Source organism: Tyto alba, unplaced genomic scaffold (assembly GCF_018691265.1).
Source record: "Tyto alba isolate M040663 unplaced genomic scaffold, T.alba_DEE_v4.0 Super-Scaffold_32, whole genome shotgun sequence".
Taxonomy (NCBI): domain Eukaryota; kingdom Metazoa; phylum Chordata; class Aves; order Strigiformes; family Tytonidae; genus Tyto; species Tyto alba.
Window position 1 is genome coordinate 124,881 of NW_024881307.1, and position 8,997 is coordinate 133,877.

General features: G+C 45.5%; 1 long non-coding RNA gene across 1 annotated transcript; it reads left to right on the plus strand.

Annotated features, from left to right (window-relative positions):
* Window positions 1–4,433: 4,433 nt before the first annotated feature.
* LOC122154130 lies at window positions 4,434–8,613 on the plus strand. Its single transcript, XR_006166057.1, has 2 exons — window positions 4,434–4,512; window positions 8,514–8,613. It is a non-coding gene; the product is annotated as an uncharacterized LOC122154130 (long non-coding RNA).
* Window positions 8,614–8,997: the final 384 nt, after the last annotated feature.

Below are 8,997 nucleotides of genomic sequence, written 5' to 3' on the forward strand. Positions count from 1 at the left end.
ACATCAAACAATATGGGAAAAGAAGAGCTTCCAGTAATCCGGATGACATACTGGGGCTACTTGTCCTGAAAGTTGTAAAAATCATCAAAAGGTCACAGGGTTAATAATCACCATGGGCAACTATTTGTAATCCATAAATTGGTATTTAGAATTTATTTATAATCTGACAGATGGGAAGAACCTTGATTTCAAGCTTGCTCTATAGCTAGCCGTCAAGTGCTCCATTTGCAAGAGTGACCTAGTAATCTGTACGCGCTTCGGAACAAATGAGGTGGACACCCTTCAGCTGTGTTCCCTTCAGTGTCTTCTCAAGGAAAACAAGAAGTCACTCCTGTCAGAGATTCTTGCTGTGTGCAGAGGAATATCCCTAACCCATGGAAAACTTTGTAAAACATACCAGAACCACCTGTCAGGTAACAAATTATCTCTATAGAATACCTCTCAAGTGGAAAAAATTGCTTGGCCGCCATTTGGGATATTTGGGGCATGTAGGAGGAGGACAGCAAAACCCCGTAAAAATGCAGAGACTCCTGCACATGCTCAGAAAGCGCTAGGTATGTATGGATCCCTGTCTGGAACGTGAAATGCAGAGAACGTTCAATACTGCTGATGTTCTTGTTCCTATCCAAGATACCCCTGGAAGAGACAATCTGCAGCCCAGTATACTGGCACATGGCAGAGGACAACAATTCCTCAGCTATATAAATTCCTTTACCTTTTAATCACCAAAATTACAAGTTCTGCTGTGTGTCTGACACCACTTAAATATGTCTGAAAAATGTCAGTATTTCTGAAGCTTAAAGAGACAGTCTAAGAGGAGTGTTAAAATTTATCCCCTGATAAAGTTATAAATCAAAGGAGATCTTGGAGCTGTGTAGAGGTATCACTCTAAAAAGAATCCCAGAGGGAATCTGATTATATGAAGAAACTAACCTTAAAAAAAAAAACCAAAAACAAACAAAAAAAAACAACCAACCAACCAACCAACCAAAACAACAAAACAAAACACCAACCACAAAACCCCCAAACCATCTCTTCAGTGAAAGCAATACTCACAGTATCACAATATTGGGTTTTCATATCCATGGGGTTGCATAGGCATCCTGACAGTTTGTTTCCAAGAGAAAGATCTTATAATTGATTTAAGGTCTAGGCAGATCCGTGTATGATTTTCTTTCTTTTCTTTACCCTCCACTCTAAACCAAGTAATGATATAGTTATTATTTGAGCTGCTGGTTTTTTTTTTTAGTTTGACTTGGTTTTACTACTTTATCATCCATCTGATAACAAAAATTACTTCAGTGTTACTGGTAGACAGCGTGGTGCTGCGTTCCTAAGGGTATAGCTTAACAATAGGAGCAGCCACTGCCCCCTGCAACATCCACAACCCCAATGCAAGAACCAAGGAAAACTGGGAGATGGGTTCTCTGCTGACTCTCTGATAAATACATGGTCCAGTCATGCTATTAGATATGGTAGGAGACACACAGCCTGGTGAAGCGCATGGTCTGGGCATCTCTATCCATCCCTCACTGGTGGGGCTGCTTTTCTGGGCTTGTTCCCTGTGCTGTCACTGCTGTCACCTCTTCCTTCCCAGTCTCGCAGTCCACAAGACGTGCCAGACTGCTGGGGAGGAAGCCAGTGGAGAAAGCAAGGATTTGAACACTCAGACTGGGAGGAACACATTTCAACCCTGGGACGTAAAGGCTGTTGGGCTTAGTTACTGGTGACTCATTTCCCACCAGGAAGCCACAGATCAGCATATTTCAAGCACTACTGATTCCTATTATCTGTTATGCTGAGAGAACGAATTGGAAGAAATTAAAAACACTCAAACCACAGTAAGAAAATAGCCAAATAACATATGGGGACATGAAATAAGCCAGTCTTACTACACTACACATAAACGCATGCTACAAGTAAAACAACACCTGAAATTAGAAGAGTATTTGGTAGTGTTTTTTACCCAACTGATCATCCACATTCATCTCCCAGTTGTCCACCGTGAGCAGAGAAGCGCTGCTCATAATCCTAACCTGCTGCTGTTTCTGAAAAAAAAAAAAAAAAAAAAAAAAAGACTGTAACCTTACTGGCACCCTGCAGTACACAGGGACAGAAAAATCTTCAGTATGCTAACTTCCAAAAGATACTACTTAGTCAAGCTCCTGGGGTCAGGGGGGCTGGGCTGTGGTGGTTTGGGTGTTTTGATGTTGTTTTGGATTTTTATCATAGCAGAATCTAGTGAGGAAAGACATTACAACAGAGAAAGAGACAGTAATTGTCTCTCACTAAATCCAGGAATTTATATTCTTTCTCTTGGATGATCCTCAAGAAGGTCATTCCTTTCAAGGGCTTCCACTCTCCTTCCTGATTAGACTAACAAGAGTACATCAGGGAAGAAAATTTCTATAATAGGTGATTTATGAAACTAATTTTTCAGATTGGGAAAAAAAAAGCCTCTGCAGATTAATATTGACAATAAAATGCTATTTCCAAACTTTCTCATAGCACTAACGCACTCTGGATGCTACTTCAGTAATTTTGCATATGAATTAATAAGCAGGATGCACTCTGTTATTATCGGTTTACAAACAGGTGTATTTTCTGCTTTGCAAAATAAAGTCTTTGCCATGTGAAAGATACAAGATAATAAAATTTCCTTTTTATTTCCCAAGTCTCATATTGGTTTGTGCTGGAGGATAAGCTTTAGTATTTCCACTATACAGAGAGAGAATTTAAGCCATAAGAGAAATATTATTTGCCTTAAGAATGTACTATGAGAACAGGCAGAATCGGGCACAAATTCTCCTGGTTTATTCTACAGCGTTCTGCCTACTGGACCATAAAGCAGCTTGTTATTTGACAATTTTTTATTTTTTAAGTACTGGGAAAACCCCCTTTCTCGCCAAGTCCCATCCAGAATTACTTTCTAAGCTACCACTCCTACTGCATTGGTTTATGTTGGTTGTGAGGGAAGGAGTTAATTTGGAAAGCACTGTTAAATTTAAAAATTGCCTAACATCATTGGACGAGATCCTAACCCTTTTCAGGTCCACATCAGAAATCCCACTGACTTCAGTAGGACCAGGATCAGACTCATTTTACACACACGCACAAAACTCACAGAAAAAGTATTCAATCAAGAATGCGGTCCTCATCTAGTACTCAAATGAAGCCATGACCCAAAACCTCCACAACTTTGGACAGTCTTACATGAAAAGAGGGAAATCCTATGAGAAGGATGCATACTAGAACTGATTATCAATAACGACAGCATCAGTTTACACTTAACTGTAACAGGGGAATCAGTATTACAGCCTATAAGCTTCTGACTTTTCTATTCACTAATATAATCATTCCTATTCACCTGCTCATACTTCTAGCTTTCAAATCCTTCCCAATAACTTGACACATCCACATGTGTTTAAAAGCTACTCTAATCTTCTCCTTTGGGGCTTTTCCTGGGTTCAGCTAGGACATGGTTAATTGTCACCAGGAGCTGGGAGGAGGCACAGCCAGGACAGGTGACCCCAAAGAGCCCAGGGGATATTCCCCACGTGCTGACATCGTGCCCAGTGTATAACTGGGAGAACTCGTGGGGCAGGGTTTGGCTGCTCTCAGCAAAACCCCCAGCACTGCACAAGTGAGAGAAGGAGACGTGCTGGGACTTGTCGGCCACAGGCCTTGGGAAGAATGAGACAAGAACTTCGTGTAGGAGGAACTGTAGGGGGGGCTGACTTGGTGTCTGTGTTAAGGTTGGGCGCTGTGGAACAGATGTCCTGTAACTGGGAGTTACAGAGAGCCCCGAGGAGGGGGGCGGTCCGGCGGGGCGGGGTGGGGGAGCGCTGCTCTGGGTCGCAGCCGGGGACGCTGCGGGGCGGGCTGGCCGGAGCCGCGCTGTGGGGGGCGAGGGGCTGAGCTCGGCGGGAGAGAACAGCTGTGTCCGCGCAGGGTGAGCTGCCTCCCCAGGGCATGCCGGGAGCTGTAGTCTTACGGCACCTGGGAGGTGGGCGGCTATGCTGTGCTTGCCCCAGGGCATGCCGGGAGCTGTAGTCTTACGGCACCGGGAGGTGGGCGGCTATGCTGTGCTTGCCCCAGGGCATGCCGGGAGCTGTAGTCTTACGGCACCGGGAGGTGGGCGGCTATGCTGTGCTTGCCCCAGGGCATGCCGGGAGCTGTAGTCTTCCAACTCGGTGGCGGACGGCCATGCTGTACTTGCCCAGGGGCATGCCGGGAGCAGTAGTTTTTGCGGACCCTGCTGTCAGACAGCTGCGGAGCTCCCTGTGGTGCGCGGCACCCCCGGCGCGGCTCGAGGCGTAGTTTTGGTGCCGGTTTTGTGTGTTTTCCTGCGAGTTCCCGGCTGCCCCCCAAAAATGCGGTCCTGCAGCCCCGGGGCCGCGCATGCGCGGTGGGGGCGCGCTCTGCCGCGATCGCTGCTGCCTCCGCGGTTACCGGCAACGTGACGCGGCGGTGCTTGCGGAGCGGCGCCGCCTCGCCCGGCGCTTCCTCCCGGTCAGGAGCCGCCGCCGCCGCCCCCCCGCCCCCCCGCCCGCGGTGCCGCCGGGCGCTCTGCGCGCCGATCGCGGTACTGCAGCCCGGCGTTCGCGCGCCGGCTCTGGCCCCTCCGGCGCAGGCGCGGTGCGCGGGAGAGAGAGGGGCGGGGCGGCGGCGGCGGGTGGCGGTGAGGCGAGCGGGCCCCTTGGGCGGGGGGGGGGTGTCTCCTGGGGGCGGGGGGGGCGGGAAGTTTAGATGTCTCTTGTCTTCTCCAGCACTGAACGGCCGTTCCTCAGTCATTCCGTCAGCTGAGCAGAGAGAGACCCATGTCCGAACAAGCAATCTTAACAGACAAAGGGCAGGTCTCAACCCCCAGGTGCAACATTTCCTGAGGCGGCGGGGGGGGGGCGGGGGCGCATCTGGTTTCCTTAGATCACAGGGAGCCCCCCAGACAAGGTGCAAGGGGGCCAGAGAGTTTGCCCAGAGATTTTGCAGGGTGTGTGGTCGGTGCTCAGGGCGTCCAGAGAGTTTACAGGGGGGCCAAAGGAGGTTGCATGGTGTTTTCTTGGGGTTCAGGGCACCCAGACAGAGCGCAGGGGTGCCAGACAGGGTGTATGGGGTCTGGTCAAGGTACAGAGGGACTGTCTGGGGTACAGGGGGTCTGGTTGGGACGCAGGGGTCTCAGACAGGGGGAAGGGTGTCTTGTTGGAGTGCAGGGGGTTCAGAGAGGTTTCAGGGGGTTCTGGTTGGGGTGCAGGAGCTCTGTTTGGGAAACACGGGACCCAGACAATTTACGGGGGTTTTGGTTGGGGTGCGGGGGTGTCGCGGATGAAAGTATGAGCACGGTGGTGATTTACCAACAAATCAAAATTTATTAATAACTAATAGTACTTGATCATTAATCGGTTTAAATACATACAAAATAATTCAGGAAAATGTTGTAATTAAAATAGCGACTTATCTACAGATTCTAAGATGACAAGATTCACTCTAACTTACTATATGTTATCTTAAATCAGTACATATATGTACACATATCTGTGCGCGCATACACAAAGACAGAAACATGCAGACACACATGGCAAAGTATTTGGATCCAATAAAATAAAGGATATACCCACACACCAATAGGCAGAGGAAGAGGAAGAGAAGCTAGCTCAAAGTAAAATCTCCCTCCTCGAGTTTAGAGCAAATCCTCACAATGTTAGCGGTCGCCATTGTGAAAGAACTTATCCACCCAAAGCAGATAAGCAGGCACTTCTTTATTCCAGCACTGGGGAAGACGGGGGATAACTCCGCCAAAGACGTGTTCGCCGACAGGTACAAAGCACAACATATTTATACACTTTTTCAGCAGTCATGGTTACATAAGATCAACAAAATTCATAAAGTTTAAGTTGACCTTAACAATGATTGGCTTTCAGTTACCTCACCTTACCTCTATTCCTATTCTACAGAAATCATTGGTCATCTTTACTGATGGATTTAAATAGAATGGGGGGAGGGCAATGATTAGCACATTCATGTTATTTCCTGGGAATTATTATCATATGCAGATGTCCCTAACGCATGCGTGGTTATACTGGACGGGGGTCCTCTGGTGGTCGTCGATAGTCTTCATCACTCTGTCGGCTGATTGAACTCCATCCCTGCGCATGCTCACTCCACCTTTGGTTAATGTTCACCTCTCCCTTGGCCGATCTTCCCAACCAAACCAGTTTTCCTCTGGTACCTATTGTTTCAAGTCAAGATCCATAACCAGTACCCAGTGTGTTAATTCAGAGTCCAGTAACGATTCTCATAGCGTTCAAGGCACAGAGCATACTAGTTGCTTAATCCTAAGGGCCTTAGTGTACTTTCTATTCTCAGAGCTACTGTAGCTTCATGTTAAGTCAAAATCATACTTTTAAACTAAAATCAAAATAATATTCTAATCGAAGCGTCCTTGACATTCTTCATGTATCAGCAGCTGCGAGCAGCTGCAGGCAAACCCTAGTGGGGCCCAGCATCAGCGAGGCAGCATCAGCCCTTAGAACAGGCTCTGATCGTACAACTGCTCGGGGGGCTCAGGACCCTTGTCTCTGAGCCATTCTCCAAAACCTGTCTAGCTGCTTCCTGTCACTGGGAACACACAAATGTTCAGCAGAGCCAGAATAGCACTTTTAGCCCCAAAGTGAAAACTTCTCACAGAAAGCACCTACACGGACGATCGTCGCTGTACAGCACTGTTTCCTCCAAACTACCATGCTGCACATAGCAATCCCTGTCTAGCTGCTTCCTTTCACTGGGAACACGCAAACATTCAGCAGAGCCAGAAGAGCGCTTTTAGGGTCACAGCGAACTTTTCACACACCATTCTCGACTGAAATTTGGTTTTCTTGATCAAGTTCTGCCGTCACTAATTGTTTTTAAACGTTGCTTGGATGGTTCTAGTTCAAAAATTTAGTTCTTCAGCAACATCTTACAGTTTAACACTCTTAGTAATTCATTAATTCTTTATGTTCTGTGGCATTACCAAAGCCTGAAGAGGAAAACTGATCGAAAATCCTGAAACAAAATCTAGAACTTAAATTATAACTTTCATGAAACAGTGAGTGGCTGTTTTCTGCACTGCATATGAGCTGCACCTTTGTGTCCATTAATTCTTGGCATTAGACTGACACGTGTCTGGTGGCCACCATAACCAAGTCTGCCTTCCTAGCTCACATCTCTTCATCCAGTTCTTCGGGAATGGTCAGAGAAGTATAATATGTTAGAAAGGTATAATTAAGATTTTGAAAGATTAATACCTGTGGTATTTAGTGAAATTGCCTTCTAGTGGAATGCTCATTATTACTTTGGTATAACATTTCTGCTGTTAAAATGGTAGTGCTTGTAAAAGTGCAAAATCAGTGTCAGACGTTTGGTTTATATACATTTTATACCAAAAAGAACCCCATGGGAGAAGCAATCAGGTCAGGTTTTTTTCGCCTGGAATTCTTATGTGTAAGTCTTTAAGTATTTCCATGTCTGGTGTAGTTAGGATCTGCTTGCTGGCTTTTGGCTAAGCTCTAAATAATTCTGTAGTCAAAAGAATCTGTTCAGGTTAATTGGAATTTAAACCACTACCTGGGTACCAAGCCCCAAAGCATGTTTTTTGAAAAGGTGAGAAACCTTTCTAGCAATTTCCTATATTTTTCTTTATTATTGAAACTCTTTATATTTAGGGGATTTCTTGGTAGAAGGCATCTTTGAACACAGCAGAACTTGGAGTCGATGTTTCTTGGATCACAGTTGGAATCCCCAAGTTTGGTACAGCAAGGGAGGTGTTATGTCATTTCAGCTGCATACCCCCCACTTAAAAACATACTTACTTTTTGCCTTTTACCAGTTGTGGAAGCAGATAAGCTCTCTACTACATGTTTGGCTGATGCTCTATGTGTTTCGATTAAAAGAAGCCCTGTAGCAACATGTGTTTGTCACCGGCAGAGGCCAAGTGTAACTTTAGGATACACTTGTGGGAACTTGTAGGAGCAGCCATCAAGATAACCGACAGGCAAGGACAGTGGAGCGTGAGTGTCACGTCAGCGGCTGCTGGTGGACTCTGGGCACCCTCTGTGTGAGCAAGTGCTGTGAAATTGCAGGGGAGTGGCTGATCTGTGGAGAAAGGGTAGAAGGTTGCCTAGTGGCTGGTAGTAATTTTAAGACTGATTTAATGCTTTTGCCATAATAACCGCAAGACTTAAGAAAGCAGCTTTGGTGTTTCATGCTTTCCCTGCTTTGAGACAAACAGAAGTTGTTTCGCAGCTTCCAGCATGTTTTCCTTTGAAGCAAATGAAATTAAAATCCAGAGAGACTTCATCTGGTATAGTTTTCTTTCCTGTGAAGTATATCTCTTATATAAACAGATTGAGACGCGTGTTCTATTGGAGTTGGGACTGCAAGATTTATACTAGAGAAGTGGCAGATCTCAAAACCAATATTATGTACATGATCAGCCTCATAAATACTGAGCTCAGGATTCTGACTCTGTGTTGCAGCTGTCAAGCATCTTTCTGAAATCAGGGCTGAAGAGCCAGCATGCCACTAGTGGGAGAAGAAAAGAGAGCAGCACGTGGAGTTGCACAGAGAATGAAACTGGTGAGTGTGGAAAATGAAAAAAGGGAAAGGTGGTCAACAAGTTGAAGGGGGAGAGTAGCGTAGTGCTTCTTTTGCAAGCTAAGTAGATGTGTTATTTGCCAACCGTGTATATTATCTACAAATCTAGGAATATAGGGAAATTGAAGGAAAAAAATAGTAATGTTACGTTTTTTAACAGGTGACAAAAAGGTAGATGAAAGTGCTGAGGGAATACCTACTTTAAAACTGATTTTTTAAAAATATTATCATATTGCTGGAGAATGTAGCATGTTTATCTGCTTGTCATGTCTAAAGTAGCATACTCTTCAAAACAGTAACAACATATCTCTCTTGAGTTTCTAACTGTTTTAAAAATGTATTTGGGCATTATTATAGTTTAAACAG